The 13,550-nt window shown below is 46.5% G+C and overlaps 1 pseudogene across 1 annotated transcript; it reads left to right on the top strand.

The window, feature by feature from the left end:
• The first annotated feature begins 7,637 nt into the window (after positions 1 to 7,637).
• Positions 7,638 to 8,000, top strand: LOC128578254 (60S ribosomal protein L37a-like; annotated as a pseudogene). Its single transcript, XR_008377690.1, has one exon. The product of XR_008377690.1 is annotated as a 60S ribosomal protein L37a-like (transcript).
• Positions 8,001 to 13,550: the final 5,550 nt, after the last annotated feature.

Genomic DNA, 13,550 nt, shown 5'->3' with positions numbered 1-13,550 from the left:
AGGGTGGCGGGTTCAAACCCGGCCCCGGCCAAACTGCAACAAAAAAAGCCGGGCGTTGTGGCGGGTGCCTGTAGTCCTAGCTGCTCGGGAGGCTGAGGCAAGAGAATCGTGTAAGCCCAAGAGTTAGAGGTTGCTGTGAGCCATGTGACGCCACGGCACTCTACCCGAGGGCGGTACAGTGAGACTCTGTCTCTACAAAAAAAAAAAAAAAAGAAAGAAAGATACATATTTAGACCTGGCATGGTGGCTCATCTTAGCATTCTGAGAGACCAAGTTGGGAGGATCAATTGAGGTCAAGAGTTTGAGATCTTCCTGAACGAAAACCAAGACCGTGTCTCTACTAAAAATAGAAAAATTATCCAGGCATAGTGGCATGTGCCTGTAGTCCCAGATACTTGGAAGGTTGAGGCAGGAGGATCCTTGAGCCCAAGAGTTTGAGGTTGCTCTGAGCTATGATGCCATTGCACTCTATCCAGGGTGTCAAAGTAAGATTTTGTCTCAAAAATAAAAGACAAACAAAAAACACCTGTAGCTGCTGCTAATCAGAGTATATATTCAGAGTAACTTGAATCTGTATTCTCAGGTAGCCATCCTTAAGCTTTGGGCAAAAATAAACTCCATACTGAATCATACTTTCTGGGGTTTTTTGTTTTGTTTGTTTGTTTGTTTTTGTTTTTTGAGACAGAGTCTGAAGCTGTTGCCCTGGGTAGAGTGCCGTGGCATCATAGCTCCAACTCTTGGGCCTAAGTGATCCTCTTGCCTCAGTTTTTCTATTTTTAGTAGAGACAATGTCTCACTCTTGTTCAAACATCTGGTCTCAAACTCCTAAACTCCAGTAATCCACCCATCTAGGCCTCCCAGAGTGCTAGGATTACAGGCATAAACCACCGTGCCCTGCCTGAATCTTGTTTTTTTTTTTTTTTTTTTTTTTTGTAGAGACAGTCTCACTTTATTGCCCCCGATAGAGTGCTGTGGCATCACACAGCTCACAACAACCTCAAACTCCTGGGCTTAGCTGATTCTCTTGCCTCAGCCTCCCAAGTAGCTGGGACTACAGGCGCCCGCCACAACGCCCAGCTTTTTTTTGTTGCAGTTTGGCGGGGGCCGGGTTTGAACCTGCCACCCATGGTATATGGGGTCAGCGCCCTATTCACTGAGCCACAGGCGCCACCCCTGAATCTTGTTTTGTTTTTTGTTTGTTTGTTTTTTGTAGAGACAGAGTCTCACTGTGTCACCCTCAGTAAAGTGCGGTGGTGTCACAGCTCACAGCAACCTCCAGCTCTTGGGCTTAGGCGATTCTCTTGCCTCAGCCTCCCGAGTAGCTGGGACTACAGGTGCCCACCACAAGGCCTGGCTATTTTTGTTGTTGTTGCAGTTTGTCCGGGGCCAAGTTTGAACCCCTCACCCTCGGTATATGGGGCCGGTGCCCTACTCACTGAGCCACAGGTGTCACCCCTGAATCTTTTTTTTTAAGGTTGACAGTATCTCCAGGCAGATCTCTTTCCTGGTGTTTATTTTTTTTTTTATTATTTTCATTTTGAGACAGAGTCTTACTGTGTCATCCTCTGTACAGTGCTGTGGCATCACAGCTCACAGCAACTTCAAACTCTTAGGCTTAAGTGATTCTCTTGCCTCAGCCTCCCAAGTTGCTGGGACTACAGGTACCCGGCACAACACCTGGCTATTTTTCTGTTGTTGTCATTGTTTAGAGGGCCCAGGCCAAGTTCGAACCCACCAGCCTGGGTGCATGTGGCTGGCACCCTAACCACTGAGCTACATACGCCGAGCCCTGATCTTTAATTATTTCCAATCATTTACTCAACATCTATACATATCTCATAAACTTCTGACTTGACAAGAACAAAAACTGAACTCCCAATTTCCCCTCCCAAATCTGCTCCTCCAGGTGATCCTAACTCTTGAAAACCTTTGGAGTCATTCTTTTTTTTTTTTTTTTTTTTTAATAGACAGGCTCTCTCTAGAGTGGAAGCTGGTGTCTTGAATTCCTGGCCTCAAGAGATCCTCCTGCCTCAGCCTTTCACAGTGCTAGGATTGTAGGTATGAGTCACTGGGCACCCCTGAAGTCATTCCTATCTTCCTCACACCCTATATGCAATGTATCAACAAATCCCTCCACCTCTACCTTCAAAATAATTCCAGAATAGGGCGGCGCCTGTGGCTCAGTGAGTAGGGTGCCGGCCCCATATGCCGAGGGTGGCGGGTTCAAACCCAGCCCCGGCCAAACTGCAACAAAAAAATAGCCGGGCATTGTGGTGGGTGCCTGTAGTCCCAGCTGCTCGGGAGGCTGAGGCAAGAGAATCGTGTAAGCCCAAGAGTTAGAGGTTGCTGTGAGCCGTGTGACGCCACGGCACTCTACCCGAGGGCGGTACAGTGAGACTCTGTCTCTACAAAAAAAAAATAATAATTCCAGAATACATCTTACCTCTGCCATTGCCAAGTGTCCAAGACACCAAAAACCATTGCTTGACTTACTGCAATAGTTTGCCAGTTGCCCTTCTTGGTTCCCCCTTCCCCTACTTCTCTCTTAGTCTATAGGTAGCTGCCAGGGTTCTTATTAAAATGCAAGCCAGGGGCTGGGCTCAGTGGCTCATGCCTGTAATTTTAGCACTCTGGGAGGCTGTGGTGGGTGGATCAGTTGAGCTCTGGCATTGGAGACCAATCTGAACAAGAGTGAGACCCTGGTCTCTAAAAACAGCTGGGAATTTTGGCCAGTGCCTTTAGGAGGCTGAGGCAAGAGAATCCCTTAGCCCAAGAGTTTGAGGTTTCTGTGAACTGTGATGCCACGCACTTCACCAAGGGTGACACAGTGAAACTCTGTCTCAAAAAAATAAATAAATAAAATAAAATGTAACTCAGGGCCAGGCATGATGGCTCACATTTGTAATCCTAGCACTCGGGGAGGCCAAAGTGGGAGGATCACTTGCGCTCAGGAGTTCCAGAACAGCCAGAGCAAAAGTGAGATCCTATCTCTACTAAAATACAAAAATTAGCCAGGTGTTGTGAAGGGCACCTGTAGTCCCAGATATTCAGGATCCTGAGGAAGAGGATCTCTTGAGACTAGGAGTTTGAAGTTGCTGTAGTTGTACTCATTTGCCACCTGGAAGAAAGACTCGGACCCCACTTCAGGTATAAATAAGATGGTGATTTATTACACCTGCGCAGGCGGCTTGCCGCCCGAAGGGAGAACGGCGCTGAAGAAAGCAGCAGGGTGATTTTTATACTCTTTTTGTGCTATGTGGCAAGCCAAGCAAAAACAGAAGCAGAACGTGGCCGGTTAGCTCAGGGGGGTGGGGTTACAGTCAGGGGGCTACAGCGTGGCGACTCCGTGGCGACTGGCATGGGGACAAACTTGGCTTGGGAAGTTTTGCTTGAGTAAGCTTTCCACCATTGTTTATCCATTTCTAGGGGTTGGGGTAAGTTCTACCATTGTTTTACCTGTTGCTCGGAGTTCTTGGGAACTCAGGGAACTTCCTTGTATTGAAACCTGTTCTCAGAATTAACCCAAGTGAGGGTTTGAGATGTGCGGGGACTCAGGCTAGACAGTTAAGGGCCTTTAGGGGTCCTTTTGCTGGGTATGACACTGAAAGAAAATATTACCATGAGAATGTGACCACTTCTCGCTCCCTACCATAGGAATGTGACCTTTTGTAACTGTTCCAGGAGATAGCCCCAGGAGCTGCAGCAAATGTTTACTATTAAGCAAATATTTGACTGTTAGTCTTGTCTTAAGACAGTTGAATAGTGAACTAGAGTTCTTCTTATCTAGTTAGAGTCCCAGGTGTGTGTATTCTCTCTTACTTTATTAGAGCCCCTGGCATGTCTGCTATTCCCGCCTACTTTGTAGTTTTTGCCTTTATAAGCTTGTAAAAAACTGCTGTGCGGGGCTTGACTTCTCGGCTCCTAAAAGAGTTGTGAGTCAAGTCCCAGTATACTGGAATAAAAATCCTCTTGCGTTTTTGCATCAAGCGACGTCTCTTGCGGTTGATTGGGGTGGTCAGAGCTCCGGGCTGAGTGGGGGGTTCTGCCCCAAGTCTTTCAACACTATGAGCTAGGCTGATGCCAGGGTACTCTAGCCTGGGCACCAAAGTGAGTCTCAAATAAATAAATAAAAATAAAGTGCAATTGCTCAAATTGCATATAAATCCAGCACGTCGTACCCCATGATTGCATTAATGTACATAGCCATGATTTAATAAAAAAAGAAAAAAAGAAAAAAAAATGCAATGACTCAGTGCCTGTAGCACAGTGGTTACGGCCCTGGCCACATGCACTGAGGCTGTCGGGGTTCGAACCTGGCCTGGGCCAGCTAAACAATGACAAATGTAACAAAAAAAAATAGCCAGGCATTGTGGTGGGTTCCTATAGTCCCAGCTACTTGGGAGGCTGAGGCAAGAAAATCACTTAAGCCCAAAGAGTTTGAGGTTGCTATGAGCTGTGACACCATAGCCCTCTACCAAGGGCAACACAGTGAGACTCTGTCTCAAAAAATTTTTTAAAATAGGGTGGTACCTGTTTCTCAAGGAGTAGGGCGCTGGCCCCATATACCAGAGATGGAGGGTTCAAGCCCGGCCCCAGCCAAACTGCAAAAAATAATAGTAGTAATTAAAAAATAATAATAATGGGCAGTGCCTGTGGCTCAGTGGGCAGGGCGCTGGCCCCATATACCGAGGGTGGCAGGTTCAAATGCAACGGACCGCCCTGTCGGTGGCCTTCAGTCCGAGGGAGTGCAGGGAGAAGGAACGAGGAAAGTTGAGAGGTCGGCGCAGGAAAGACAGTCTGACACACTACGGGTTGGAGTATGCAGCTGTGAATTTATTGGGTACACATGTTGGTATTTATACATTTTTACAGAGCTTACATAATGCAATCTTTTTGCTTACGTGTGCGGGTTATCTTTGCGTTTACAAGTGTGATTTATCATGCATTGTTATGTTTTAACGTTCTGCTTCCGGAGGGTGGCGGTTATTAATCAACTCTGCCCGCTTTCTCCTATCTCAGTTTCTTATTATCTTTTTAGAACAGCTTGACATCTTCTTTATGTTAATGCTTGACTAATTCTACATTTACTATTTGATCTTATTGTTATTGATAATTATAATTTTGATTTAGAGTAAATTCCTTGACAAGTATTATTTTTCCTATTGATTTTTATTATGCGTGACAATTGGTGAAACAAGATGTTCTGAACAGGACTTTATGGTGGGTGGATGTGTTTCAGTGACTTTGTAACTTATGTAGATAATTTGTATTTCATGTCCTTGGGCTTATCGTCTTAGCTCACTGGTGGGAAAACATCTTTATGTGCTCATTGTTGGTGCCACTGAGTCTAGCAGCTCACAAGGCTGTGCTCTATCTGGATTAGTAGTGCATTGTGCTCATTCTTAGGAAAGTACATATTGACAATTTATCAGAACAAACAGACTTCTGGTACAGGATGACAAACACATGAGTAGACGCCACAATCTTTAAACTTAAGCGGGTAACTGAGCATGCTAGGCAACATTTCTGATGCTGTGCATACTGGGGGCGCTGGGGGCAAAGCTCCGGGGAGCACAAACCACCTTCCCGTCGTTCTATAACGCGGACAGCACTGCCTCACTACGGCTATATGCCGTGGGCGCGGCATTCAAACCTGGCCCCGACCAAACTGCAACAAAAAAAATAGCCGGGCGTTGTGGCAGGTGCCATAACCTCCAGCTATTCTGGAGGCTGAGGCAAGAGAATCGCCTAAGCCCAGGAGTTGGAGGTTGCTGTGAGCTGTATGATGCCACAGCACTCTTCCATGGGTGATAAAGTGAAACTCTGTCTCTACAAAAAAAAAAAAAAAATAATAATAATAATAATAATAAGGCTGGGCACCTGTAGCTCAGCGGCTAGTATCCAGCCACACACACACAAGAGCTGGTGGGTTAGAACATAGCCTGGGCCCGCCAAACGATGACAACTACAACCAAAAAAAAAAAAAAATAGCCAGACATTGCGGCAGGTGCCTGTAGTCCCAGCTACCTGGAAGGCTAAGGCAAGAGAATCGCTTAAGCCCAAGAATTTGAGCTTGCTGTGAGCTGTGACACCACAGCACTCTACCCAAGGTAACAGCTTGAGACTCTGTCTCAAAAACAAAAATAAATAAATAAATAAAAATAAAAAATAAGGGCAGCACCTTTGGCTCAACGGAGGTGGCGGGTTCAAACCCAGCCCCGGCCAAAAACTGCAAAAAACAAAACAAAACAAAACAAAACATTCTTAGCTTGGCAATGGTTAGAGTGTGGGCCACATATACCACAGCTGGCAGTTTTAAGCCCTGCCCAGGTCTGCTAAACAACAATGATATCTGCAACACAGCCGGGCGTTGTAGCGGGCGCCTGTAGTCCCAGCTACTTGGGAGGCTGAGGCAAGAGAATCACTTAAGCCCAAGAGTTTGAGGTTGCTCTGAGCTGTGACGCCACGGCACTCTACCAAGGGTGACATAGTGAGACTCTGTCTCAAAAATAAAATAAAATAAATAAAAATAAGTAAAAAATAAAAAATAAAATAAAATAAAATGCAAGTCAGATCATGTTTCACTCCTTTCACTAAATCCTCCAGATAGCTCCCTATCTTACTCCAAGTAGGAGCCAACACCTTTATTTATTTATTTTTTTGTGTGTGTGGTTTTTGGCCGGGGCTAGGTTTGAACCTGCCACCTCCCGCATATGGGACCAGCGCCCTACTCCTTGAGCCACAGGCACCACCCAGAGCCAACACCTTTAAAATGGCCTAAAGCAACAACAAAAAGTAATAAAAAATAAATAAAATTGCCTACAAAGACGTCCATGATCTGGCCCCATCCCATACCTCTCTGACTTCACCTGCTCAAGCCACATTGATATCCCTGCTGTAACTTCTTCTGCCAGGAATGTTCCTCTCCCTAACATTCCCAAGGCTCACTCCCCCACTTCCTGTAGGTCTCTGCTCAAATGTCATCTTATTAGACAAGCTTTCTGACCACCCCCAAATAAAATAGCAACCCATACTCCTACCCCAGCCTTTCATATCTCCTAATCCTAGTTCATCACATTTCTCCACCCAGGATGTGGATGTTGTACTGCTTCTGGTTCAATTCCCTGCACATAGTATGGTGTGCCTGGTATGTGGTAGGCACTCTATAAATATTTGTTGAATGGATGCATGTTTAATGAATAGTCATTAAATGAAGGCATGTAAATGTGTAAATCATGATACTTCTTTTCAAAATATAAGGGGGGCAATATCTGAGTAAAACTTAATTCCTCAATCAATAAACTGAATCCATTTTCTCGGATGCATTAGAAAAAAAGAGATGATTTGGGCAGCACCTGTGGCTCAGTGGGTAGGGTGCCGGCCCCATATACCGAGGATGGTGGGTTCAAACCCGGCCCCGGCCAAACTGCAGTGAAAAAATAGCCAGGTGTTGTGGTGGGCACCTATAGTCCCAGTTACTCAGGAGGCTGAGGCAAGAGAATCGCCTAAGCCCAGGAGTTGGAGGTTGCTGTGAGCTGTGTGATGCCATAGCACTCTACCAAGGGTGATAAAGTGAGACTCTGTCTCTACCAAAAAAAAAAAAAAAACAAAGAAAGAAAAGAAATGATTTCGCTTTCTGGGCTCGGGCCTGGTTCGTGGAGACATGGCTAAACGCACCAAGAAGGTCGGGATCGTCGGTAAATACGGGACCCGCTATGGTGCCTCCCTCCGGAAAATGGTGAAGAAGATAGAAATCAGCCAGCACGCCAAGTACACTTGCTCCTTCTGTGGCAAAACCAAGATGAAGAGATGAGCTGTGGGGATCTGGCACTGTGGTTCCTGCATGAAAACAGTAGCTGGTGGTGCCTGGACCTACAACACCACTTCTGCTGTTACAGTAAAGTCTGCAATTAGAAGACTGAAGGAACTGAAAGACCAATAGAAGCTCTAACCCTTTCAGACAACACAAGTTACTAATAAATGGGTTAATTTATGTAACAGAATTGCCTTGGTTTGTTCTGATTTGCAGTGTGTTAATAGTGCTTTTTTAAGAGTATTGGAAATTGAAGTTCTGATTTGTTTTGGGAAAGCATGGTGTGATGGATTTTTATAATCCAGTCTTAGATTTGTAAAGGTGTAGGATATGTATGCTAAAGGATAAAGTAAAGGATATATATACACTTAAAAAAAAAAAAAAGAAATGATTTCAGTGAGGCGCACCCACAAAGGTCAAATGTTCCAAAGAGGGATATTAATATTAAAACTGCCTCAACTAGATCTGAACAAAGTAATATTTAGCTTTGAAATAAATTCATGTTTTCAGAAAGATGTTTGTTTTTTTCCTGTCAGTAACTGCAAGCAGAATTGAGGAAAATTTTTCACTCAGGAATAGATAATTACAACTCATTCCTACAAATATGAACCTATATTTTCTTTTTTTTTCTTTTCAGAAAACAGAAATATTTAATCCTTTTTCCACAAATTAGAACTTGCTTTTTCCTAGAGCATACTTTGTTATGCGTGAGTACATACTTACGATTCACTTCACAAACTGTTCATTAGACTGGTATTGCAGTGCAGGAGGTGGGAGCGGATCGTAACAGGTGAGAAAGATACAGAGAAAGCTATACCTCTGAAGGGTCATTTGGAAATTCCACAATTCTCTAATTCTATCTTGTGACTTATTACTCCAAGTTATTCTTTATCATAATCTTTCTTTTGAGCAGAGAGTTTTTTTTTTTTTTGAGATAGAGTCTCACTATGTTGCCCTCGGTAGAGCACTGTGGCATCACAGCTCACAGCAACCTGAAACTCTTGGGCTCAAGTGATTGTCTTGCCTCAGCCTCCCAAGTAGCTGGGAATATAGGTGCCTGCCACAACACCTGGCTATATTTTGGTTGTAGTTGTCATTGTTGTTTGGCAGGCCCAGGCTGGATTCGAACCCGCCAGCTCCAGTGTATGTGGCTGGCGTCCTAGCTGCTGAGCTACAGGCACCAAGCCAGAGAATTTTTTTTTTTTGAAACGTAGTCTCACTATGTCACCCTTGGTAGAGTGCTGTGCCATCACAGCTCACAGCAACCTCAAACTCTTGGGCTTAAGCGATTCTCTTCCCTCAGCCTCCCAAGTACCTGGACTACAGGCGCCCACCACAATGCCTGGCTATATTTTGTTGCAGTTGTCATTGTTGTTTAGCTGGCCCAGGCCGGGTTTGAACCCAGTAGCCTTGGTATATGTGGCTGGCACCATAACCACTGTGCTATGGGTGCCAAGTCCTGAACAGAGAGAATTAATAATAGACGTGCACCCATGGAAAGATTTTTTTTTTCCCCATGATCACTGCAAAAGCCCAAAGCCCAAATTTTCTCAATCAAACCCACCCACCCACTTCCAAGAAAATGTCAACTGAGGCAATCAATCTACCATCCAAAATCTCCCTTTCTCCCAATACACTGTGCTACCAAATTCCCTGAACCTCAAAATTCCAAGTATCAAAGCCAGTGCCAGGAGTCAAACCTGAAAGATAAAAGCAGAGAAGATCCCGACCCCAGGCTACCATGGAGCAGATTGAGGAGCTGAGCCAGTGGCTGGTTGCACACCTGTCTACTCAGGGTAATGAGAAGTTAATGTCCTTGGACATGCCTCCAGCTTCTGGAAACAATGGAGAACTCACCTTTTGGAACCATGGTGTACCTGGCATTCAACACTTTAGTGGGGGAAGAAGAGATGTCTGGGAGCCCCTGGGTGTCTGCTGAGGCACTAAGACAGAACGTGAAGTGGGGCCACAGTGAGAGGCCCTACAAATGCTCTTGGGAAGGCTGTGTCTTGGCTTTCTACCATTCTGATGAGCTTGCACAACATACGCAGATACACACTAGCTATTGACCATATAAATGTGAGCACTGTGGCCAAAAATTCATGAAATCTGACCATCTCAGGCAACACTGAAAGATTCATCAGCAGACGCCAGGACCCTCAGACCCACAGGTGCATGAGAGAGAGCTGGGTGGTCCTCCCCCAAATTCTGCCTGCTTCTTAATGGCTCGTCTCTTTAGTGACTTGAGGAGGACATTGGACTGGGGAAGATAAGGACAAGCCTCCTCAACTACCACCACCCACCACAGGTACCTAAAACCAAGTGCCAGATTTTAAGGGGCCAATCCTGCCCTGTTCTGCCCTGGGGGTTGACTAACATGGCAACTGAGGTACTTTGTAGAACCTTGTTTCTGGACTTGGCAGGCCTGAGAAGAGAACTTGACCAAGTTATCAAGTGTAGACATATCTGATCCAGAGGTGGTCTCTCCTCTAAGAGATGGTGCCTTCTGTAGGTGTTTCCTGAACCCAACTTGCACCAAGCACAGAGACATGATGAATCAGGTCTGGTTTCTATGCTCAAGGGATCATCTTGGCCTAGGGGCTGAGTGGCCCCCCCACTAAGTGCAATAGCCTTGGGGAAGAGAAGTTACCAAAGAGGAGGGTCAGCAAGGCTTTCTGGCAGAGGTGACCCTTGAACCCACTAATGCAATAACATCTAATAATCCCTCAAATGTTGAAATAAACTGATGCAGCTGAAAGAAGAGGGAAGAGGATTCTAGACTGAGGACACTGGATCTGGCAACTGCTCAGAGGAGAGCCAGCTGCAAGTTCCATTTATCAGTAAGTGTTTTTTGAGCCCACCACACAGAGAGCTCCAAGGCTGTGGGGACCCATGGTGAGGAGTATGAAGACAACTACAAGATGTGCCAGGGAGGACAGACTTCTCAGGGAGGTGCCTGAGTTAGACATGAAGACTCATGGGAGTTTCTGTTTGTGGTACATGGTTATGACCTGTGCAGCACACTAGGGGTTCAGAGGTGCCTGCAGGCACCCCACCTGTTTTGGAGTAGAGGATTCTGAATGCTCAGTGCTACCAAGGACAGAAACTGGATCCTCTGAAGACCATTCTGGGCCTCTGGGAAAGCCCCACAGCCTTGGTCATGCCTTCCTCTGCCCTTGTACTCCTACCCTGACCCTGTCCTGCTTGGCAGCCTTGGTCTGTGTCATTAATGGCCTCAGTGTACCAGAGGTAGACACCCAGGTGCCCTCCACCCAGGCCCAGAACGAGGGGCGAAGGCATCATTTAAAAAACAGAGGCAGGAGTTTAGGCTGTGCTGAGCCCTCAGTCCCCCTCCAGGAGATGCTTGGAGCCCAGGACTTGCTAGGATTGAGATGACACAAGATGTTGCTAGAGGTACAGGAGAAGGTAAATCTACTGGGGCTGTTTCCTTTTCCCCTGGCTGTCTTGTGGCAGGGGAAGTAGAGCTCAGCACACCCTGAAGAGGAAAAGCTGAAGTCTGGGGGAGCCTGGCCCAGCTCCCCAGTGCTTGAGTGCAGCCACCCCCAGTTGCATCCCCACTGGTGCCCAGCCAGCCTATGCATTAAAGATTTAAGCATAAATATTTATGCATAAATGAAAAATAAAAATGAAACTCAAGGGCAGAAGGGGCTTGATTGTGATCCATTCACCAGCCCCAGGGATTGAGGTCTTGAGTATCTGACATCTCTCATTCTTTTCCATGGAGCAGGCCATCTTGGATTGGTTGGCCAGGGCTGGTCTCTTTCCTCCCCCATCTGGCTCACACACAGCCCTGAGGGTGGGGTCAGAGACCAGATTGCCCATTGTTGGAAGGAAAGATGAGAGATCTTGTCTTTGGTGACCTATCATTCACTGAGGAATGGACAGGAACCAGGATGGACAAGGTGCACTGTAAACAGTGGGCTAAGCAGGCCCTTGCTCTTGTAGAGGTCACAGTCTAGTGGGAGGACATATGTTAGTAGAAATGTATGAAGTACTGGGAGAGCAGATACTAGGATTTGCTGTCATAGTGCAGGGGTGTTAGGAAGGCAGTTCTTGGAAAGTGGTTTGAGCTCCTGGATAACTGGGAGTTAGATAAAGGAGGTGAGGTGGTGACTGAAATAAATCTGTCTTTACCCAGGTTACCCTATGCGAGGCAGTGCTGAGCCTTTTCCAGCATTATCCAAGGTGGGATGGTGGGTGGGTAAGACCTTGACTCCTAACTAAAACTGGCAGGATTTGAATCCTCCCTCTGCCATCTCCTGACCACATAGCCTTGGGCACTTTACTTATCTTTCTGTTGCTTCTACAGCAAGAGAGATGAAATTAACCCTGTTTTAAGGTGTTTCCTGGGCTGCAGTTTGGAAATTGCATTAGAGCAGTGGTTTAAGGGGCAGGAATGGATTTTAGTGCTTCAAAGGTGGCTTCAGCCAGGATAGCAAGTGATAATTAAATGGATTTGGTTGGTGAGAGCATGGTCAAGAGTGACTCCCAAGTTTCTGGCTCGTGTTATAAATAACACAGAAAAAGGATGCATGAACTTCATTAATTTTCTATTTATTGTGATGTTTTTCACACATGCAAAAATATTTAGTATGTGTTTTATTTGAAGGATAATAAAAATAAATGTGGAGGAGACAAGATGGCTGACTGAAGCCAGCTTTCCACAGAGGCTCCCGTTCAGAAGGAGAGTTAAAGGACAAAAATTCAGCAAGTAACCTGGTGGATTTGAGCTGCACTAAGATAGAAGGTTGTAGAACGCACGTCAACCCCGCTGAGGCGAGCTGCGACCACAAGGATACAAACAAAAGGTACAAAATCCATCACCAAGCGGACGGGAGTCCCCTCCCCCATGAGAACGGCTCAGAGTGCCCCACAAACAACCGAGCAGAGTTCAAAGGTCCTCCCACTACACTCCACGGGAGAGACCCTCTAAAAACTGGACCTACCTCCCCTACTGGGGTGCCATGGCGTCCTCCTGCCAGGCATAAAACTGTATAAACTGTATATGGTCTCTACCTGGAATTCTGAGCTCCCAGCGCTCTCCTTCGCTCACACTGGGGTCTGGAGGCCAGTCCCGGTGGGTCGGCGGAGAGGGACTGCACCAGAGTGGCAGTTCCCTGAGGCACAGTGCGACAGCCGTCTTTTGGTGATAATACGGCCAGGCATAAAACTGTGTAAAGCTGTGTGTGTTCTCTGCCCGCAACCCCAGGCTTCCAGCGCTCCCCGCGCTCCCCTCTGCTCTCAAGCTCCAAGGTCTGGAGGCCTGTCCCCCAGAGGTCCAGACACTTGGGCGATTGCTCGAGGGGTATAGACAGTGCTGGGCTGCAGCCTGTCGGTGCAGACTCTGGGGTATGGAGCGGAGAGAGGACGATTGGCCAGAGGGGAGCTACACCGGAACAACGGTTGCCTGAGCCATAAGGCAGCAGCCCTCTTTTGCTAGCAATACGGCTCACTACAGAATATTCTGAAGCCACACCCCCTGTCTCCCTGGGCAAACAGTGACTCTGAGTTTGCCTGAGGCAACATAAACTTGCAAACCAGGGAAACTCCCAGGGTGGGGCTGACCCAGAGGTCCGCTTTACTAAACCTAAGACGCACCTGGCCCTCAGGGAATCGTCAGCCTATAGACAATACAAGAGCAAAGACAACCTGATTTGGAACTCAATTCAGCTTATCTTCTGCAGGGGAAACGCAGAGTTGTTCTGTTCTGTTCTGT

The sequence above is a fragment of the Nycticebus coucang genome, chromosome X (assembly GCF_027406575.1).
Source record: "Nycticebus coucang isolate mNycCou1 chromosome X, mNycCou1.pri, whole genome shotgun sequence".
In the NCBI taxonomy this organism is placed as follows: domain Eukaryota; kingdom Metazoa; phylum Chordata; class Mammalia; order Primates; family Lorisidae; genus Nycticebus; species Nycticebus coucang.
This window is presented reverse-complemented; position numbering and strand designations above follow the sequence as displayed.